At 37.0% G+C, this 23,317-nt stretch overlaps 1 protein-coding gene and 1 long non-coding RNA gene across 8 annotated transcripts in view; one reads left to right on the forward strand and one right to left on the reverse strand.

Moving 5' to 3' along the window:
• Positions 1-23,317, forward strand: part of foxn3 (forkhead box N3) — a 126,074-nt gene that overhangs the window by 23,054 nt on the left and 79,703 nt on the right. Inside the window, exon 2 of one of the 7 annotated variants that reach the window (XM_048190775.1) lies at positions 4,148-4,206. The exons of 5 other annotated variants lie outside the window; for them this stretch is intronic. The gene's annotated coding sequence lies outside the window, so the exon portion shown is untranslated. Of the gene's footprint in view, positions 1-4,147; positions 4,207-18,223; positions 20,358-23,317 lie in introns of those variants that run through there. One more of the 7 variants, XM_048190771.1, reaches the window with a different exon arrangement.
• LOC125268510 lies at positions 11,219-16,565 on the reverse strand. Its single transcript, XR_007184901.1, has 2 exons — positions 15,034-16,565; positions 11,219-12,255 (listed from the first exon to the last, which is right to left on the reverse strand). It is a non-coding gene; the product is annotated as an uncharacterized LOC125268510 (long non-coding RNA).

A 23,317-nucleotide genomic window follows, 5' to 3' on the forward strand; every position in this document is an offset into this window, starting at 1 on the left:
TATTAAATGTATCTATGTTGTCTTTTATGTTAAATTCTTAAATTTAACCAATTACTTCAAGACTGTTACCAATAAACTTTGATCAATATCAACAAAAGCCATCTTCACTCTGCAACAGACTGTATTTAACAATGTAAATAGCCTACATAAAGAATATAAGTCATTACAGGGTAGGGCTGCGATAATATGACAAATTATTATTGTCAATTTCGGCAATAATAATGCTCTTGATATTTTAACTTTATCAATTAGTATAATACAACAAAAACAGCTTTTGTGTTTGTGGAAACTGCATGTCATATTCTGGCTACACAAGCAGAACACGAAAAGAACTGTTTTTAACTATAATTAGTTTATTGCTTTTTACGGATTAGAAAATCATGACTTCACATTAGTTGTTTTAGTATTATGAAAAACAAAATGGTTATTCGAACTGGGAATATATTATACACAAAAAGTGAGCAAAGAATGTTTCCCATCACTGGAGCAGTTGATGACTTCAGTTTAACGCAAATTCATTACAGTAACTGAAGCTGTCTACACTAAAAAAAATAATTTATTACTTACATCCTGTATGCAGTTTGTTGTTTATGATGAGAGAATTCATGAGAGTGCAAAATTCAGTCACACTGTGCGTTTTCAGTGGTGGCTAATCTAAACGTTTTTGATTTGCCATTGCATTCATAAGAACAAAAAAAGCATAAATGAAATCTGATGTAACATCTATTGTAATGCCACAATCAACACTTTTCATTCATTTTCACATTTAATTTTAATTGCTCCAGCCGTAATAGATTTCATTTACTTGCGCGGGGGGCATTTTTTGCCCCCTTATCTTGAATTTGGGGGGCAATTTTAGGACATTTTGGTGACATTTTTGCCCCCAAGCCCCTGTTAATTTTTAACCCTGGTATAAAACCAAGTGGTTGTGCCTCAAGGTTACAGCGAGGACCGACTGCAGAATACTCTCCCAGGCATCGCATGTGCTGCCCCAGCACTAATTCTGCGAGGACCTGGTGTTCCTTATTCGGAGCGATGGGAAAGGGAGATATGCAGTTTTTTTTTTTTTTTTTTTTTTTGGGTCCGTGGCTGTGTGATATTAACCTCAGCTGTAATTGCCTATGTCAGCTGTGGGCAGGGATAGCGAGGCGTGATAACTTAATGCGCCAGCCCCGGATCCTGCTGACTCAAGCACAGCATGTGTTTTCCTGTGCCTTTCCTTGCCCAGGACAACGCTACAGAAATCTAAACAAGATGTATGCTCTGCCTGCGTCCCGTGCGTACTCCTAAATAGTTTGTCACTGCCGCTTTAGAATTGGATGGGAATTGCGCTCCTGGGAAGGTTGCTGAGATGAAAACTCATCTGGATGTAAACATATGGCAGGCGGTTAAGTGTGATAGGTGTGTTGGTGGTTAATTAGCAGAGGATAGCGACGGAGACTGTGTGTTTGCCTGTGTGTTATCGTGGCCTCGGCCTCATGCCTTTTGTTTATCTGGCACACGGTCAGGCTGCAGCTGCGTCGGCCCGAGCCGATGTGTGTGTGTGCTCACACCTGCCTGCTTCTCTCCCGCTAATCAGAGCAGATTACACTCCGCAATTAGTCTCCCAACAGCTCATCACACCACGCCAAGACCAGAGCTCTCATCTTCTCAAAATCAGCCACACTTGGCAGCAAAGGCGACTGCCGACCTATAAGATCTCAAGCAAACTTTTAGCCTGCGGAGTAAGGAAAGAGAGAAGAGAGAAGGTAACTCTAGTTTCCCTGTCTTCTCTTGCCAGCGACATATTCTACATCTGTTATCCGTGCCTGCTGTTTATGCTCGAATACGTGTTTATGGAGGGGGTTTTTATACGCCTGTGTGTCCTCGGCTCCTCGCAGGGCCCGTTAATCTGTCTAGATCAAATAAAAGTCGTCAGAGATGATAAATCCTGCCTTGCGCCGGCCCTCAACCATCAGCTTGAGACCCCAAGCTTCGCCGTTGCTAGGCAACTGTGTCAGAGGAGCATTGTCAGATTATGCGGCTCCACTTTTCCACCAAAGCTTTGGCAGAAGGTACAAACACCTGACTGGCTCAGATTAGGCAGCCTTTAAGGAAGTGTGTGCCTGCCACTGATCAAACTCTGGCTCCCGCTGATGTGTATGAGTGAGGCAGAGAGAGATTCAGAAGAACAGGATATATATTCTGATTAGCTCCTGCTCAGGTTTGAGAGGGATTCTTGGCCTCTGCAGATTTAGGTCTCTGCTAGATTCAGGACACAGAAAAAGTCTCTGAAAGTTTCTGAAAGAAGTTTCCTATGCTCACCAGGCTGTATTAATTAGATCAAAAATACATTAAAAACAATAATATTGTGAAATGTTTTTACCGTTTCAAAATTCAAGTTTTCTATTCTAATCGATTTTAAAATGTAATTTATTCCTGTGATGCAAAGCTTTCAGCATCATTACTCCTGTCTTCAGTGTCACATGATCCTTCTGAAATCATTCTAATACGCTGATTTGCTGCTCAAGAGACATGTCAGTTTTGATCAATTTAATGCACCCTTGAAGAAATATAAGTTTTAATTTCTTAAAGCCCCCCTGTAGTCAATAATTTTATCCCTTAAAACTCATTATTGATCATTATTTTTCCTGTGAAAAAAATTATTTATGCCTTAAAATAGCTTGAATGTAACTCTACACCCTTGCTTCATTAAATATACGCAGATATATGAATATGCTAATTAGCCCCACCTCCACTCACATGAGCTCAGAGATCCACTCGGTCAACTTACCGAGGTAAACGCAGCACAGTAAAGGAATAAGTAAGAATTGTAAGAATTTTAAGGATTCTGATTTATTCAAATTATTTCATTGATGGAGATGTAGATTCAGAAGTGGTGTTGTGGCTCTGTCAGAATATTTTAGCATGTTGTTCCAACATTAGCGGCATGCTGGGAAACGGAGTACCGCCTCTAGCACTGTAAACATCACAGTGGGCTTGTATTAAGGTAAATTTGTGCAGTTATTTATTTATTTATTTATTTATTTATTTATTTTTCTAGTTAATCGTCCAGCCATACATTGGGCTGTATAAATAAATGTGGTACATTCCCTGTTGGGACTCTCTCTCTGCTTTTACATGAACCATTTATGAAGGGTTTTTAACAGTTCTTTTCATAAAATAATCTGGAGTATCAGTTAACCAATTTGTCAGTTGCCCATTTTTCAGTCTTAATTGAAAAACAGATCTATAAAGGCAGAATGTGACGCTTAGTCTGAAGAAATATATCCTAAAACACACAGATAAGATTAACGTCTTCTGCTGGTTTCATTTCCCTTGAGAATCCATGGGCGAGGGCCTTGAGTTGAGCATTAAATTATCACTATCATGGATTGTCTGTTCATTACATAGCAGCTGTTTTCCGTAAATCTTGCATTCATGAAATGCCTGTGTTTTGCAAATGACAGCTGGGTTCATTTGTATTTTCACCTGGGTCAAATTTTAGTTTCCGCCACGGGCACAATTTCCATTAAATAATGCCACACTGTTAAAAAAAAAATGGGGAAAAACTGTTGACACAAGTATTTACAATTTAATGGTGTTCACCTTTGCACATGTGCTGTTTAATTGAGGAATAAATAATTTGCAACCATTTAACCTTAACTGCAAATCAAATGCAATGAATAATATTTTAATTATGCTGTGCCAGCACTGCAAGCATGTGAGTATTTGTGCGTGTGCCTGTTTAAGCATGTGTGATTTTGACTGCCTAAATTTAGTGGTGTAGAGAGCAGCTGTTTTACTCACCTCATTAAGGGCTGTATCCTTTACAGATGAACAGTGACGCTCATGCTAGGATCAGTCATCGATGTACACGCAGCAATGCTTTTACACGCACTCACACAAAAATATATACACTTATACTTGATAACCTTCCATAGACCTTATTTTAAAAAATAATAATAGTTATTCAAAATATTACAATAAACTTAAATATTTCTGTTTAATTAAATACTACTGTCATTGTTATCCAGACAAATCCTGATGGATAAAATAAAGTCTCACCCTATAATATTTCCAATGAGCTAACAATAACTACTATAGCACTGCCCACATTTTTGTACTGTTCTTGACATTTTTTTTTTTTTTTTTTTTTTTCTGTAAGCATGCGTGTCGTATGAATACATTCCGAATACTACATCTGCAATGTTGGTTTGTCCATAGGTATGTATCCACCTTTTTCATAACAAGCCTACTGTGTTTTTAGATTATGGGATTTGGGGAAGTTCCACTAAAAAACATGGAAACAAATCATTTCAAATCATATGGTTGCACTACAAATAATCCTTATCTGTCATTTTGACTGAATGAGCTGTAAAATTTCCTTCATGCTCAAACTTCAAGAGAAATAATGTAACGCTTGGTATGTTATTGTGATATATGGTATCACAAGGATATCTGTGGCAAGAGCTCTTTTCAGTTGCTGCATTATTTTCCTCCTAATTTTTTTCTTTGTTTTCCACTGTAAAAGTATGAAAATTTACAACATGTATATTGCAGATTTTGTGGTCTGCTCTCCTTATTTAATTTAAAATAATGACTGGAATGCACTAAGAATCTCTCATTTTGCTCCCCAAATCCTCATTTCTCTTTTTGTTTTCACATGGATGCTTTAAAATGTAATTGTCTCCCCTTTTCCCTTCTTATCCCTATTAGCAGTGTTAACTGGAATGTTTCTAAAGCAGATAAATACAGTATTTATTGTCTGTCAAAATGATGGAAACCACTTTGAAATATTATCACTCAATGTTCCAGTAAATTAAAATTTTTGATTAAGGTAATATTACATAGGCTAATATGGCATTCTCATTTGACCTACGCCGTCAGCAATGGTGCTGTTGCCAATGACGACTCCTCCCCCATAGCCTTATGGGATAGTAAAGTGGATACCATAAGCAGAAACAGTAGGTCATCCAGGTATTTTTACCCTACTGCATAGGCGGAGGGTGAAGCAATTCCACGGTAAGGCTAAGGATATGCGCTTCCTCTGTAAAAACACATTTAAATAGAATGTCATGAAATATGTCGCCTTGGAACAACCTACACATCCCGGCATAAACGCTCCCGCTAAATTATTTGTTATTAGCAGCTCACAAACCACCATAATTTGAAAAGAAAAATAATACTGTTTGCATGATTTGGCATGATAAATAACCATTGCTTTATCTAATGCAACAAAACAAAAGTTTCATTCAAATTCTCAATGGATTGTATCACATAGAAAGCACGCAAAGAACGCTCCCTTTATAATCCCTAATAAACTGTCACTCATCTCAATTCATCGCAATCTCACAAAGTTCTGCTATAATCAATGAAGCTGACCGCACAACGAATCTCTTATTTAGCCTACATAATGTCTACACTGTTTGTTGTAAGTTAACTTAAACAGGAGGATTTGCAAGAGTGCAGAACACAGCACTGAATAAAAACTCCAGCGTTTTGAGAGGTGAGTGGATTCTTAAACACCTCTGATTGGCCATTGCATTTAAAAAAAATCAACAGATATGTTTGTGATTTGCTACATTGCTCAACGCTGCAAAAACACATTGTAAATAGAAACCTTTGACGCTCTCAAGAGCGCAAACACCAAATCTCTTTTGCCAACATGCTATAATTACAGAGAAATCTGATCCTAGACCAGCAGTTATGGGCAGGTTTTCCCTCTAAAAGCAATCAGAAGAAGCAGCATTCAGTGGTCTGAGTGAGAAAATTCCATGCCTTGCCCAGCCTTACACATGCTCCGCCTATGCCCTACTGTTTTTTTTTTTTTTTTGCATACTATATAATAGTAAAAGTAGGCATATTTGGATATAGGTACACCTTTTTGCATTATTATATTTAAAAATGACTATTTGCTTATTTTATTAACATTATTTGCTTATTTTATTAACATTTTCAATAGTCTCTTAAGTCTTTTCTCATTTTTTCACTATATTTGTGAAGACATTTTCATACATATGCACTTCTTCACAAGCACTGAAATGTATAGACAAGCACATACACACTCAAAATGACCTCTTTGCGCAGGATGCTTTGCAACATAATAGATATGGTTTTATATGAAACGTGAATAAACGTGAAATGATCATGTTTGAAAGGAAAGAAGGTCAAATGAGCAGGAGAGCTTAAGAATCTCTCTCACATGTTCCCACCGACCCCGCTATCACTGAGACGGCTTTGTTTAGCACTGATATGGAACCTCTTCCTCTGGTTATAGCTGTACCATGAGCTTAATTCAAGAGCACCGCCTGCCACAATGATGAATGATAGCTTATCTCTGTGACCACAGTTGACCTCAGGGACGTATTCAGCTTGAGGTGGGTGCTTGTGTGCAGGTCAGGTTTTGACGACATTGTGTGAGCCAGCCAATGGCCCTATGAGGAAAATGGCCCAAAAATATACTAAAAATACAAAGAGGTTTATGTGCGAGTTAGGTTTGGGTTTACAGGATAGAAAATATCATTAGCTCAGTATAAAACCAATAAAAGTCAATGGAAAGTGCCCAACATGATTGGTATTTGTATTTCTATCATGACAACTCTTGGAAGATTGTTAGCATGACAATGTGAATGTATTTGGTTGTGGCGGAATAGATCTGCTCCGCTGCTGAATTGCTGTTGTTGTAGATTATTGCTGGAACTTGCTACTGCCAGTACATATGCCGATACGCTGCTGCACAAATAGCATATATCAATAACCCATAGCAGATCTATACAGGTGGATCTGGGGAAGGCGGAGGGTTTTAAAGGAACTCTGAAGCGCTTTGCAAACTGCTGTAGTGAATGTAACCAGCCATTTAAATGTGTGAACAACAAGCTCATTGGCTGCAGATGTGACATGGACCAATCAGCTTATACCTGTAGTTAATGTTGTAATTATCATCAGCTTGCGTTAAGACGCATCAGCCTGCGCCATCAGAGTTTCATGACAGAACTATATATTTATGCTAATGACACCATGGGGTAAATGGCTTAATAAATATACTATGTATGTCTTAATGAACATCTAAAAATTCAAAAAGAGCTCAGAACAAGGAATCAATGGAAAGTGCCCTACTATGATTGAAAGTTTTAGGTATTTGTATTTATCATAACTATAATGTGTTTGTGGTTAATTAGGTGATTCTCAATCCCGTTCCTCCCACAGTGGGAAATTTATATGTCATTGCTTATCACTCCAGCACTTGAAGAAGTTAGAATAAAATAAAAAAAGGTTCCACTTTATTTTACAGTATGTGCATCTACGTGTACTTGCACAATAGTGTACCTGCCGTAGAAGATACTGGTTAATATGAGGTAACTACATGGGTGAAGGTTAGGTTTAGGGGTAGGTTCAGGGTTAGTACCTAGTTATTACCCAGGTATTGTAATTACTCTATAAGTACATAGTATGTACATGGGGAACATGATTGTAAAATGAAAGTGCTACCAAAAAAGTTGAGGCTTCAGGATTTTTATTGAGTTTAATTAGCCCGATGTGTGGTTTGTGTTCCAGGACCGGGATTGAGAACCACTGGGTTAATTGAGAATAATGTGTATGTTTTGTTCTTGTTTATGTCCCTGTTTGCCATTGTAGAGGAGGATTCTGGGTGATTAGAGGTGGATCCTGAGGTACTGGAGACGGTATTATCATCGGTGCGTGAATGAACGTTTCTGATCCACGCTCGGTTATTAAAGATTAAGACTGCTTTACAACCTCATCTAGCAGGATTTCTGCGGAAAGTCAGGAATCGGCTTCCTGGGCCGTGATGTGCCCATGTGTGAGGGATAAAGAGTTGTGTCCTACACTGAACTCTGATATACTGAGTCGATGGTCTCTCTCTCCCTCGAAGGACTTGAACGTCACCTTGGTCCTTCTCTCAGTCCAGTGCTTGCTCCGATAACATCAGTCTCCACTAAGGGAGGCTTATCACTGAGCCAGGCCTGCCATTGTGTTTATGGCTGTGCTTTGAATCAGTAAGACCCCTCTAATATATATCTGCAGGGCTCGTAAAGGAGCCGGTGTATAGCTTTTATTGACTCCTCTGGAAGACATTGGAGACGTAGATCAAAAGGAATGCACTCTGAAATGCTTGTGGTTGGGGACGAATATACTTTCATTTAAGAACAAGCGGTTTGCGTGCTGTCTTCCCCTTTGAGTAGTAAATGTGGAAAAGGGACACTTGTGTCTGTACTGTTGCTGTTTGTTTTAGTCAATTGCTCTGCTCCAAAACCTAAGCCGCTTTTCCACTGTCTGGCCAAACCGTTCTTTTTGCTTAACCGTTCCATTCCGTGCCGATCCTGCCCAGCTGGTACGGATATGGTTTCATTTTTCACTGTGGGGCTGATAACGGAGCTCTTTGGAATGTGATACAAATGTGTCAGTTATTGCCTTGGTGCAAGTGTTTATAGAACATACACGTTATGGAGGATGATCAGATATTTCTTTTAACTGTATTATTAATGTGTGTTTATGTCATGCAAACAGCTACAGGGAAACTGGCAGCCAGGCAACAAACAAGTGGCCAATCCTGAGTTGCAACATCACAGCACACATTCTACCAGAATTCCAAGCTGAGAGCGGTTTGTAATCGTGCTGTGCCGAACAAAAGTTAAAGTTTGAAATAACTGGAACCATTCCTTACCGCTCTTAGATACATTCGGCCCGACGGTAGAATGTGGCTGTAGTGAGGCAGCATTTGAAGGTGAAGGGTGTTCCAAAAAGTAGTGCCTCCTAAGTTAGCTTGTTTCACAAATTCTAAAGGCATATATGAGAATACAATCTCAGAATCCATTGCGATAAGTTCACTGGAAACAAATATTAAAGGCACAATATTTAAATTTTGCCGCTAGAGGACACTTATTCAAAACAAAGGCGTAGCTTGATGACGCCTTGATTTCACGGAAGCTGGTGTCTTCACGTCTACATCCAGTGGAAATAATCCGAAGGAACTCGGGCAGAAATCATATTCATGGATGAGCTAATGTATTAAAGATTTATTAACATTATAGTATGAAGCAGTGTTGTGGCTGAAAGCCGTTGGAGTGGAACGAGGCCACTGGAGCGATTGCAAATGAGAGACAAGCGCGACACATGACACAGCTCGAGAGCAGTGGAGCTTTTTTTTTTGCCGCAGACGAGCATTTCCGGTCAAGCGTATGTGGGGTAACACAGCTCTGTTTTATCATATTAGATACAGTTGTTGTGTTGAAAGTTGTTATAGTGCTACTCTGTGCATTCGCTCGGTGACTACTATGAGACATTTGTTGCACATTGCAGTACGCTAGATCGATATGACTCATGGTAAAACATGGAACTTGTGGTAAAACAAGAAAACGAGATACTGTGTTGAGCTATACAACAATGATTAGTTTTTGTCGATAAATGTATCCAAATGGTCCGTGTGCTGGTTAAAATTGCTTATTTCTCTAGATTAAAACATTGTTGGAAACATTTGGGATAATGTAGGTACACAAGTCAACAAAATATATAACATTGTTCTAGTGTTTTTTGGATATTTTAATCAAAATATCTTACATATTGTGCCTTTAATATAAATATAAATAATAATAATAAACTTACATTTTATTCAGTACTAATAAGTATCAATACAGATACTTAAATTTACCCAATATTTTTGTATTTTTATGCTTATGAGGCCCTGTCCCAAATGGCACATGCAACCTTTATTTTTCTTCGTTACATTTAAAAAATTCCAATTAATATATTTATTTAATTTAATTATATATTTAATTTTTTGTGGCTCCCCCCCCCCTTCATTTATAATATAACCAAGATACATTTTTTAATATTTTAAATAGGCTTTTTATTTTCCTTTTTCATTTCATTTTTTAGTAATTATTTTAAATATATAATTTTGTCACTTTTCTTAATTTGTCACTTTTCTTAATTTGTATTTGTATTTCTAAATAGTTTTTTTTTTTTTTTTCAGTTATTTTAGTACTTTAAATTAAGTTGCTATGGCAGCATTTCAGATTTTCATTTAGTTTAGGTTTTTCATATGTTTTTTTTTTTTAGTCATTTAAATCCCAATAATACCATTCCAAATAAGCCACAAGATTTCAAGATGGTTAGGATGCTGGATTAAAAGGCAGAATGCAGTGAGGCTGCTCACTTGGGTTTGGAGTACTTATGTCTGTTTATGGTGTACTCTATAACTGCTGCTCTCTCTCTCTCTCTCTGTCTGGTAATAAATGTCCCCGCTGCATGCTCCCAGAGGCAGTCAGACTGGAACAATTATAATCTTCTCAGTGCACCCGAGACCGTGGCCCCGCCCGCATGTAACACCATTAATTGCATTGTTACGTGTTATTGTACCGAATGGCACTGCCGTCTTGAGTGCTGTTTACTAATGAAACGCGTTGCGCAGCGAGACAGTTTGTGCCCATTTAACGTGGCTATTAAACCTAAAGCAGCCATACACTGATCCCTCCCTCCTTTTGGGATTGAGGAAAAAGAAAGAAAGAAAAACTACAACTGAAGAGTTCCCATGAGGCGCACCTTCATTAGGAGCCTGTTAGAGCGGCCTGAGTGAACAGGAAGAAGTTTCCTTCCCCCCGCCAGCACATAACCCTCTTAAAAAAGGTTCAGCAGAGAACACTTTTCTTGTCAAAAAACACTTTTTTCACAGTTGAGCACATTTCTTTGTTCAAAAATGTAAATATTAATTTTCATTAAACTTAAATGAAACACTAAATAGTTCTTTCTAGGTGTTTTTTTTTTCAAGGAATGTATTTAATAATAAAATGAATAAAGAAGAAGTAAGCAATAGAACAAATAAAAACAATAGAGCAAAATACTTATGTAAACACTAAGTACTTTCACTTTGTGTATATGTGACTTATTTATATATCCTACAGCCTGAGATGTAGGATAAATACAATTTTATTTTATTTTAGACTGTCTGTACATGAATACCCTGATAAGACAGCCTTTCTTTTTTGATCAAATAATACATTAATTGAATGTTCACCTGCACATCTGCAATCACTCAGCTGTTGGTCAGCACTGCAATTATTATTGATTTGTTACCAGACTTTTTGATATCCTTACTTGAAAGAGTTTTTCGGTTGGCTCTTTGGTTCCTAGATCTAATTTCTTGATGTCACATTTGAAGTTTTCTTCACATGAGTGTCTATATAGCACCAGTAGACAGATACATTTCTTTAAAAAAACAAACAAAAAAAAAAACAGAGAATAGGAAGTTCTTTTAGGAGCTTAAATCATACTTTAATGACATGACTACTGAACTAGTGAAACCCTTTTTGTTTCTAACTGGAACCTTTATTATTACTTTCTAAACTTTATATCCAACTGCGGCCTGCTGATCAGCTGAATTAAGTGGTTTGGGTTTGAGCAGTGTCTTAATTTTCATTAAGTGTCCTCTCCCCTTGAGGCTCTGCATCCTTGGACTCAGCTGCTAACTGTGTGTTCCCTTGTCACCGATACACTGGCAAATTCAATTTCCTGTCTCCCGGGTTTTCTCCGCAGGCCCTGAGCCGACGCTTGAACAACAGGGACTTACTCCATCACACTGCAGCCCCAGGTTGAGCGTGGTGACTAGGATACAGTTACCCATCATCCTCCTGTGTTTCCTGTTGAGATATGCCTGTACATGTGTTTGAGAGTTGTGCGGACGTTTTTCTCTGCTCGCGCCTCTGTCATTGGGATTAGATTAGCCTGTACTCTCATGCCTGGATGCTTTGCTGTATTAGCTGAGCCCCAGCAAGGCAGTGGCATTCATGGGGAGATGGCCGGTGTCTACAATAGAGATAAAGCTGCTGGATTTCAAATCACACTATGCTCACTGACCTTCTGTGAAATGTTAAACCTCGGCCCAGCTCGACTGCCGTGCAATCTCACCGTCTGGCAAGCGTCACGGAGAAGATATAAACCTATGGGAGGAGAATTCTGAGGGAATTTGAATGTCAAGGTGTGTGTCTATGTGTGTCCACATGGTTTAAACGCTCCATGGTAGCCGGGTCTATTTGATTTGCGGTGCGATAAAACCGGGCTCTGTGGTGTAGCGGGTCATATGCATCAACACAGCAGCTCTGTCAGATTTGCTATCGTCGAATGTGGTTCACCTCTGCCGGGTTGGGAGCTGCAGCCATTCTGATTTTATCACCGCATGTCCCCTCCAGCCCCACGCAGGCCTGTCTTGGGTGGTGGTCGCTTAATGGTTGAGTATCGTAACTGCTGTCACACAGGTCCCTGGTTTGATTCAATGTAGAAACTGAAATCAGAATCCTGATGTGTTACAGTTTAGTCATTGCAATGCAATTGGTTCTGGTGTATACAGTATGTATAATTTAAAATATTTTTTATAATGCATTTTAGAAAATATAATAAAATATTTTAAAATTAAACAAATTTTAATTAAATTAAAAATATATTTATTAAAAATATTTAATTTTATATTTTAAAAATGTTTATCTTCTCATTTTTATTAATGTATGTGGCCTGGCCATTTTTGTTGAATTTGAATTCTGAATATATATATATATATATATATATATATATATATATATATATATATATATATATATATATATATATATATATATATATATATATATTATAACACATATTCTTAAATATATATATAAAGTATATATTTAAAAAATATATATATATACACATTAATTATAACAAGTAATCTTATATATATATATATATATATATATATATATATATATATATATATATATATATATACACATGATAAAAAGTGCTTATAGTAGACATTTTATTTTTATATATGAAGTAAATTATAAAATGTTATAATGTTATCTGACATAATTAAGATTATTTTTTCTGACAGTTTAACTTTGAGATCTTGTCATATTTTTATACCATTTTTTTAAACTATAGTGAATAAACTGTATTAATGACTGAAATACATTTTGGTTTGACTATATATATATATAGTCAAACCAAAAAAAAAAAAAAAAAAAATAAATAAATAAATAAATAATATATATATATTAGGGCTGTCAATCGATTAAAAATTTTAATCTAATTAATTACATACTCTGTGATTAATTAATCTAAATTAATTGCATACATAATTTTTGCTGTGAAAGTATTAAATATTTCAATTCAGAATGAATCAATGCAGGGTTTTTCCTGGGTCAAAAATGGTCTTCGGTGGTGACAGACATGGTCATCCACACAAACAGTAAAAAGTGCCCTACCCACGTGATCTGTGAGCCCGATACTGACAATAAAGTACCCGACACTCTCATTGTAATTCTTTCTTGCCCTCTTTGCAAAAAAAAAAAAAAAGTGATTTTATAGCTTTGTAAGAGAAGATGCTTTTTTGCTAAACCTGAAAAGTATTAAAAAGTATAGCATTTAGAAGTTATATTAACTAATAATATAATTTTCTACCATATCCAATTGAATGCACCTAGCTAACAACAACTTGCTTTGTTCTGGTTTCACCTCACTCCAGTCTAAACTAACTGATTTTATAGGTAGGCCTAATTTACTACACATTATCATTTAAATAACCTGAAAATATTGTGGATTATTAAGGCTAATTTTACTAACCACTCTTGCTAAATGGGGTAAGCACACTTATGTTCTCATTTCAGAGTTGTTTGAGTAAATGATTCATTATAGACCGTGTGGACAGATCAGTTGTTGTCATGATTCATTAAAATGAATCTGTTCAAATGAGTCATTAGGTCGCGAATTGGACATTAGCGGACGTTGACGCGTTGCGTACGAATCGTGACTGTTATTAGGACATCGCAAAAGATTTGTCAACACAGAAAACACTTCACCACTGGATAGGATTTTCTTTTTGTTTACTGAAAATGTGGTTTATGTCAGCTGCACATGCAGGGCGCCTGTCAGAGAAGATGAGGTGATGTTCTTTTGAGCACTATTCACACCCAGCGGTTATTCAGGAAAAACATTCTCCGAATGCGCCTGGTGAAACATGGATTCATTCGGTCTTACGAACTTTTAGCATTGTGTCAGTTGATTTGGATTATTATGTGTGAGGTAGAGAGAGTGCAAAGACGGTGCTTACTTTGAAGACGAGCGTGCAGGAGCTCTGCTCGTTCTGTCCGTCAGCGCAGCAGTCGCGTCTCCCTCCTTCATTTTACAGTCGAATGGTGGCTAGAACAGCTCCAGGTTCAAAGATCAATACGGAATGAATTAAACTGCGTTATTTTTTTTTTACACGTTATTTTTTCTCAGATTAATTAATCAAAATTAACGCGTTATTTTGACAGCCCTAATATATATATACATATACATACAGTGGTGGTTCAGAATTATTGGCACCCTTGGTAAATATGATTAAAGATGACTGTAAAAATAAATCTGCATTGTTTATCCTTTTGATCTTTAATTCATAAAATTAGCAAAAATCTAACCTTTCATTGAAGAAAAAGAATTGAATGTGGGGGGAAAGTCACATTATGAAATAAATGTTTCAATTGGTGCCTCATTTTATGAATTAAAGATCAAAAGGATAAACAATATATATATATATATATATATATATATATATATATATATATATATATATATATATATATATATATATATATATATATATATATATATATATGTGTACATGTGTACATTTTTATAAATTGTATATGCATAAACATACATATACATTAGAAATATATGTTTGTAAATATATAAATAAATTCTTCAAAACTTTAAAATGTTTCAGAAATTTTAACTAGCTATCTCTGCTGCATGTTTGCCATCCAATATACCATATGATCTTGACACGAGCTCAAAGAAAAGTCAAGTGCTGTTTATAGAAAGGCTGACCTGAGATCCTAACCCTGCTGTCAGAATGCTAGTGGTGGAGGCTGCATTGCTTCATGAGGGGGTTGGTAGATGTGATTGAGATCCATTAAGCATGATTACATTATGGATATAAATCCATAGCTGAACACAGCTTGTACTTTTATGGAGATCCATTACAGCATTTATTCAAAGCTCTTGTTCAATTTGTACCTTTCTTTGCCTCTGATGTATCCAATAAGGAAATCCAGGGGAATAAAAAGAATGAAACTGTGGTGCTAATAAGCTGAGATGTGGTGAAAATCAGACTGTTTTAATGGGGTCTCAGATTCCGATGGAAATGAAGAGAAATGGTGCTGATCCTCTGGGGTTCACGGGTGAAAGAATTAACACAGCTTGTCACTCGGTCCCAGCCATCCTCCCGTTACCAAGGTAACGGACGCCCGTGTGCCTCGGACTAACCATGGTGACACAGTTGCCGCTGCAGCCTGACTGAACCTCTCCTCATGGGCAGCAACCCAGCCAGAGCTGAAATGAGCAGGAATTGGAGTTTCTATCTCAACAGAACAGTGCTAATCTACCCTAATGACCTCTGTGGGGAAAATATATGCAGCCTCTGACACTATCAAGTCTTTGTTTCTGCTTTAATGAGCTCTCAGCTACTAGGTAGAACATTCACGGTAATCTGCTTATTGGCCGCAGTGAGATAAAACAATTTTAGAATATCATATCTTAAATCCAGCTTTGTGTGCTTAAATTAGAACAGGATCATTTAGATACTACTATAATGACAGAATTAACTATAAGGATACTTTCTTGTTGACTGTATTGTTTTTCTAATAAATAACCTTGTTAGGATTTCAAACAGGAATGCTAAGGAGGGGACATCGAGGGGAAAGCAGCAGCGTTGGAGGCTAAATTTAGCGATGAACTACCTTTAACAGTAGCAATGACAGAATAGCTCAGTTGTTTTCAAAAACACTGCTACTTTTCCACTAGCAGCAGTGTGGTGCAACCACAAAGCTACATTGCTGTTTTCAGTGTCACATTGTAATTTGCATGCGGTTTTACTGCCGAGCGAGTTGTGGCAATAATCAGACGTGTTCTCATATGTAGCACTGGAAAATCTGATTCATTCTAGTGAATCAGTTTATTTGGAGAGTTCATGTAATTGAACTGATAAAAAAATAATAATCACCATCTATTTATAGTAGAATAATAATATTTAGTTAATCTTTATATTCATAGTGTCAACTTTGTTGTATAAATTAGAATATATTCTAGTTTTTTTTAAAGTTATATTTAGTGTAAATGTAAGTTTAATGCTGTTACCCTTTTTGAGATTGTTTTATTCATTCAAAAACTCAGCATTTATCTGCCAAAATTGATGCTGTGATTAAATTGTAAATTACATGTATAATTATTATTCAGTATATTGCTTCATTAAGTAATATCATTTTACTTTATTTAAAATGCATTTTGTAAAATATAATATTTTATATATTTAAAATATTTAAATATATTTAAATATTTACAGACGGTGAGATTGCACGGTCGATTTTTACTCAATTTACAACCATCAGCATATCGGCTTTAGCAGGAAAAAGGCCGATATAACAAAGCAATGGTTTATTAAAGGTGCTAAAGAGGATCTTTTCGTCGACTGAGAAACCAAAGACTGTTAGTGAGTTTTTGAAATGAGCGCATGCGTAAGAACAACCCCCCTCCTTCACAGCTCATTTCAAGGGAACGCCTCCCAAAACTCGTGCACGAGTATTGGAACACGAGTGTTTACCACCGGCATTCGCTGTGTATTGTTAGTGGATTCATTATGTCGGACTCACCGCAGGTAACTCATAATCTGCTGTCTCCTGACAAAAACATTGCATGCGGCGCCTGTGGAGTGTGGAAAGTTACTGGAGCGCGCAGCCGCACTCGTCTCTCACAAGGAACGTCAAGGCAGTGATTGACAAGCCAGAGGGCCAATCGTTTACGCGATCATCGGCTGATGTTTTTAAGGCCCTACCTCGTGCACAGATGATGTATATTAATATTATTCCTTTCAGTGCACCTAATAAATAGTCTTTTATCAGTTAGTAAAGACAGTTTCAAGTAATATTGCAAAAATGTATAAAACAAAACATCCTCTTTAGAAACTTTAATTAACTGTGTGAAGGCACTGAGCTGTATTATGTCTGTTACATTATCCTAGCACTGCTGTTTGTGCTTTAATGCTAATCAAATAACAAAAGATCGCACACTTTTCTTGACTAAGCAACTTTTCTAACTTTCATAAGTGTAGCGGACCCTATCCGAGTAATGACCAAAACTTTACTTTACCCCCCCCCCCCCAAAAAAAACAAACAAAAACAAAAACAATCACCATGAGAGCTAAACAAGAAGTGCACATTAAAATCTCTTTCTCAGTTGCATTATCATCAACATACAGCGAATTTCACAAAACACTTATTGCAAATAACAGTAAATAAATACATACAGATCTTGTGCCTTTTCGGGGGGTGCATAATAAATTGGCAAACTTTAAATCTGCAAAATATCTCTGAAGAACTACATGCTCTCCTTGTCAGTCTGTAGACTAAAACACCCGTCAAAATAAGAGTCCCGCCTTAGTAAAGGAGATGGTGCAGATCTCGTACATATTTAAACTTACAAAAAAAGTTAAAATGTATACAAAACAAATTAGAAGATTAATCATAATAATATCTGTTTCAATAAATGATTAATATGTATTTAATTTATACAGTGAAGAATATGCAGTGTTATTTTTTGTTTACTTTATTTCTGTAGGCTACCTGAAAACTATTCTCATTAAACCTACCTAAAAAGCACTGTTTATTTCATATATATATATATTTTTTTTTTACAGGCCTGCTGAATGTTAAATAAATTCAATCGATGTTCATTCGAAATGATTTGATGGTGCAGCAATAAACCTGCTAGTATAATTTAATGCAGGTGTTTTTGAACTTTGCTGATTTAAAACATGATAAAAATACTATTTTGATGACAAATTTCAAAACACAGGAAATGACAAATATCGATATCGGTATTGGCCAATAATTGTTTGTTAAAATCGGTATCGGTATTGGCCCCAAAAAAAATTATTTATAATTTATAAAATAAATTATGAAATAAAAATATTTAAAACACATTTAATATATATATATATATATATATATATATATATATATATATATATATATATATATATATATATATATATATATATATATATATATATATATATATATATATAGGGCCAGATTTACTAAAGGGGGCAAATTAGTGTGAGAGTGCAATTCCATGAATGCGGCGATGGGACGCGTGAATTAAAAAACACAGACGCAGTCAAATAATTTAAATAATTTACATAATGACCAACGCAATCTACCAAGAGCAGCGTAAATTAGCATTGGGTCACAAAAAAGTAGAGCTATTGCTCATCAGGTCGACACAGACACAACTTGTTACATGTAATCTGACAAACACGTACACATATATCTATATATATAGAGAAACATGGCTTGGCAAATTATATGTTCAGATAACGTCTTCCTCTAGCATTTCAAAGAAATTAATATGAGTGTAAAATCTTTTCTCTCTTCTACCACGTGTTCTCTGTTCTCTGCAATGTCTCCTCCTAGCAGCAACAATTGCAGCCGTCGCAAAATGGGGCATTAAATAATGGTGCAAATATCTGACTAGCTTAAACATTAGTAAATCGCATTGTGTGATTTATTTAAATACTCTCCTCCCATAAATTTTGCGTCTGCAAGGGAAATTCCTACAAATGCATATGCAATAAGGTCAGCTGCAAAAATAAAGGTGTCCACGATCCCATTTTGCACTGCGTCTTTATTAAATCCCAACAATAGTTTTTTTTTTAACACCAAAAGAGGGTTTGCACTGGTGCAAGCTGTTAGTCAGTCTTGTCCATAGTGTTTTAAATATATAAATAACTTTTTCACAACTTTATATTTTAGAAAATTTTAATTGCTACTAGCTGTCTCTTTCAGCATTGCTTTTTGTCAGTAGTCAGTAAGCAGTTTAGAGTACTGTGACTATACTACTTTAAAGTGTAGCTTGGCAGGCTATGGATTCAAAGTTGCTAACACAACATTTGAAATGAGACTCTTTTCAGCCAGACCTTCATTAATATAGCAGATGTGTTCAGATTCAGTTTAAGATATGGTCTGCTCTTTCACAGAGGGTAACATTAGGCTTTTCTCTGGGGTGACTGTCTCAAACTACATATTTTCAAAGTTGTCTAGTGTTTTTAAGACGTGTTTTTAAAAGTTGAAATATTCTCATATTGCACAAGATGTCCAAATGTTGTAGAACAAACCCGAACCTGTATTAAACAAACCTGGAACATTCCTGGTTTTAAGAGAGAAAGAGTAGTTATGCTCTCAGACAACCATCATTTTTTTCATAGTGAAATTGTTCACAGACCATCCGTGCACAAGGGTTTTTGGCTTTGATTAAATACACTTGGTAGATTAATCAAAAGAGTGGTTGTAAATCATTTCTGCAAGTACTAACCCATGATAACTGTGTTAAGCTGTGGAAACTCTTGCTCAATACTTGGCTCTGGGCATAACAATACTGTGAGCAAAGCGCTGCACAGACCAGCTGTAATTAAAAGCTGTAGTTTCAAATGGGATAAAAAGACTCACTGCAACTTTTGTAATGTTTTTTTCATGCCAAGATTAAAGCCCTTTGATTATTTCTTGTGTAATTAGGGCTATTTGAACGCCGAGTGGTTGTTTTTGTGTCTGCTTAGTCGAGCCTTTGAGTTGGACATGGTTTTTGCTTTGAGCCGTATGAAATCTCTACCTGCCACTTCTCTGTTGTGGAGTGATAAGAGAACTGCTTTAAAAACAGGCTGAGTGCAGCTATTTACTGCCTCTGCGGCAGAGAGAACGTGACCTTTCACCTATCCCTCGTTTCTCGAGCATTGACAACACATGACTTTTTGTTCAAGCCGACACCAAAAGCCATAAAGACTGGATTTGTTTTCAAAGCATGAACATGTGGATTACCTGCTTCAAGAATGCCAGGAGTCCTCCAGCTAAGTCTTCTTATGCTTGTTTTTCCTCATGTAAATGATGTTACTTGTGGCTGTTTTCATTGAAACATGTCTCTGCAGCTCATAGGAGTTCGCAGGCCTGCATCCAATCTGATGCATGGGGGGCGGGGCTTCGGCAGTCAGGTTAGTGGGGCATGACGTGATTCCACAAGAGGAGGGGTTTCCACAGGTCACACCCTTTCAGAGAATTCTCACAGGTAAACACTCCGAGCAGATGAGTCAAGGCTTGCCGGGACTTTGACGTAGGCTGTGGATTGTTTATGCCCTCAAAAGCGAGATATTGCGTACTTCGTAGAGTGCCTTGGAATTATGGGTACCGTGGTGTGAGATTACACATAAATGTCTTTCTGTCTAGAGGGAAGGAAAGTGTTTGTCACAAGAGCCGAGAGAAGCCTACGCCAAGCTTATGAATGAAATCTCAGAGCAGGTACGGAGTTTATTTTTACTTTCTCACAGGCACATTTATATGTCAGATGGATATTAAGTGTGATGTGCGTCAGGAAATAGAGGTCTTGTGGGATGGATGGCAGTTGTTTTGACGTAAAGCTGAAGTATGCTTAAATCTGATTACTTACAGTGTAGTCTTTACAGTACTTTTTTTACCCTCCAGCAACAAAACAAACTTTTCTAGGAAACTCCACTTGTTTAAACCCCATTGACAGCTAGTTCATCACCAGGTTTGCATGAAGAGAGATAGGAGCTTTTGGGGTAGGAGCTTTTTGACTTGATTCAGTAAGCAGTCACCTAGCAACTGCATAGCAACATCCTAGCTACCACCCAAGCATAATGATAATTTTGCACATTAACATTTCCTTCTGACGTCATAAAAATGTAGTTCAGTCTAATTTAAGTCATTTGTTGAGAATGTGACGTGTCAGAATTCAAGTTTTACATAAAGTTTACTTTTTTCTTGTTTTTGTGGCTGAGTGACTCACTGAGCGATTTATTACCAGCATGAATAGACTCATTACTTGTTCTTCACCCACTTTAAATGAGTTTTGTGCTTGTTTTAACGCAGCTCTCCCAATCAAGCGAGCAAAACAATGACAGTTTGGCAGTCGCTCGGCTTGTAACATCAGGACGGTCCGTGTCTGCATGTTGAATAGAGGATCTCTCTTGGCACTTGTGCATGCGGTTAATAGTCAGATGTTAGGATGGGTGATGAAGGAACAAAGTCCTGTTATTTGTCATTGTGTTGTCTTTGTTATGTCAGTCATACTGGCATGCAAATGAACATAGCCGTTCATAGAATAACATTATGCATTTTAACACATGGCAGACACAAGCGGACATTAATTTATTCAAGCTCCAACGGCCGGTTGCTTGCATATGCAGATGTACAGTATATGACTATATTAAACACAAATTGCATATATGTATGCATTTAATCACTGATTTATGATGAGGCTGCCAAAACAAATGTTGATTTAGACAGGCAGATGGTATTTGGGCTCTGATCAGAGCATCATGCCTAATTATCTGTAGCTTTAACCCACCCTCTGTGATCCGGTTTTCTGTCATCTGGACGCACGACTGGAGAACATTTATAACTATTTGCCAGAGAAACACAATCCCGGAGAAACAAACATGAGCCTGGACATCAGATATAATGTGTCATTCACAACAATCCTCCATGTTGGAAACAGTATACATGCTTTTCCTTTAATTTTGGCCCAATTATTGTTCCATTTTGGTTCAGATGGCTTTAGGATATGTTCACACTTGGCAGGTTTGGTTCAATTAAAATTAACTCTGGTGTGATTGGTCTGTGGGTGCGGTTCATTTGATTAAGTGTGAAGGCTGCCATTCAAACTCTGGTGTGCACAAAAATGCAGACTGAGACCCCTGAAAAGACATTTCTCGGTCCACTTCCAAGTGAACTCTTGTGCGGTTCGACTGAAATATGAACACAACATGGACCAAAGACATCTAAGCGAACCAAAAACAGCAAGATGCAAGCTCTTCACAAGTTGTCAGCTCCATCTTATACCATCATATGTATGCACATAAAGTACATTTAGCCCAGACAGAAGGCTGAAACATACTTGTTTTGTTTTTTTTGTCATAGTTGTGATGTTGCCCATGACAGTTCAGTACAGGCATCAAAACGGCGTCTCCTTGCAGCAGATCTTCATTTGTGCGTGTGATGGAGGGATTCCCGCTGCTGTTTTGCCTCCTTCACACATTTTATAAGCTCTTCACAAGTTGTCAGCTCCATCTTTTACCATCATATGTATGCACATAAAGTACATTTAGCCCAGAACACAGCACTGATTTGGATATTTGACAAGTTCTGTCACAAAATATATGCCGTAAATGCCATATTTTTTTATTTATGTGTTTTTGTTTCAGTTTTTTTTTTTTTATCTTTAGGTTCGGTGTTAAAGGAACACTCCACTTTTTTTTTAAAATAGGCTCATTTTCCAACTCCCCTAGAGTTGAACAGTTGAGTTTTACCGTTTTCGAATCCATTCAGCCGATCTCCGGGTCTGGCGGTACCACTTTTAGCATAGCTTAGCATAGTTCATTGAATCTGATGAGACCAATAGCATCTCACTCAAAAATGACCAAAGAGTTTAGATATTTTTCCTAATTAAAACTTGACTCTTCTGTAGTTACATCGTGTACTAAGACTGACGGAAAAAGAAAAGTTGCCATTTTCTAGGCTGATATGGCTAGGAACTATACTCTCATTCTGGCATAATAATCAAGGAACTTTGCTGCCGTACCATGGGTGCAGCGGGCGCAATGATATTACGCAGCGGCTGTGACCCCGTTTGCACGGGGAGCGTGCCTTGCAACCGTGGATACATTTGTGAGAGACGCTGCGTAATATCATTGTGCCTGCTGCACCCATGGTACGGCAGCAAAGTTTATTATGATTATTATGCCGGAATGAGAGTATAGTTCCTAGCCATATCAGCCTAGAAAATCGCAATTTTTCATTTTCTGTCAGTCTTAGTACACGATGTAACTACAGAAGAGTCAAGTTTTAAATAGGAAAAATCATTTTGCCATCAAAGGTCATTTTTGAGTGAGATGCTAACGTCTAATCAGATTCAATGAACTATGCTAAGCTATGCTAAAAGTGGTACCGCCAGACCTGGAGATCAGCTGAATGGATTCGAAAACGGTAAAACTGTGGTAGAACTGTTTAACTCTAAGGGAGTTTGAAAATGAGCCTATTTTCAAAAAAAGTGGAGTGTTCCTTTAAACATGACAGTGTAAATGCTAAGCGAACCAGGATTAAATGTATCAATTTCTTTTTTGGTCCGGCCAAAAAAAGAACCAAGAGAACCGAATTACAAGCGTGAGCACACCCTTAAAGCCCTGTGTTAATGTTCTCTTTTTGAGGCTAATGTCAGAATCATTGTTTGTATTCTAGAG

Source organism: Megalobrama amblycephala, linkage group LG5, assembly GCF_018812025.1.
Source record: "Megalobrama amblycephala isolate DHTTF-2021 linkage group LG5, ASM1881202v1, whole genome shotgun sequence".
NCBI lineage: Eukaryota > Metazoa > Chordata > Actinopteri > Cypriniformes > Xenocyprididae > Megalobrama > Megalobrama amblycephala.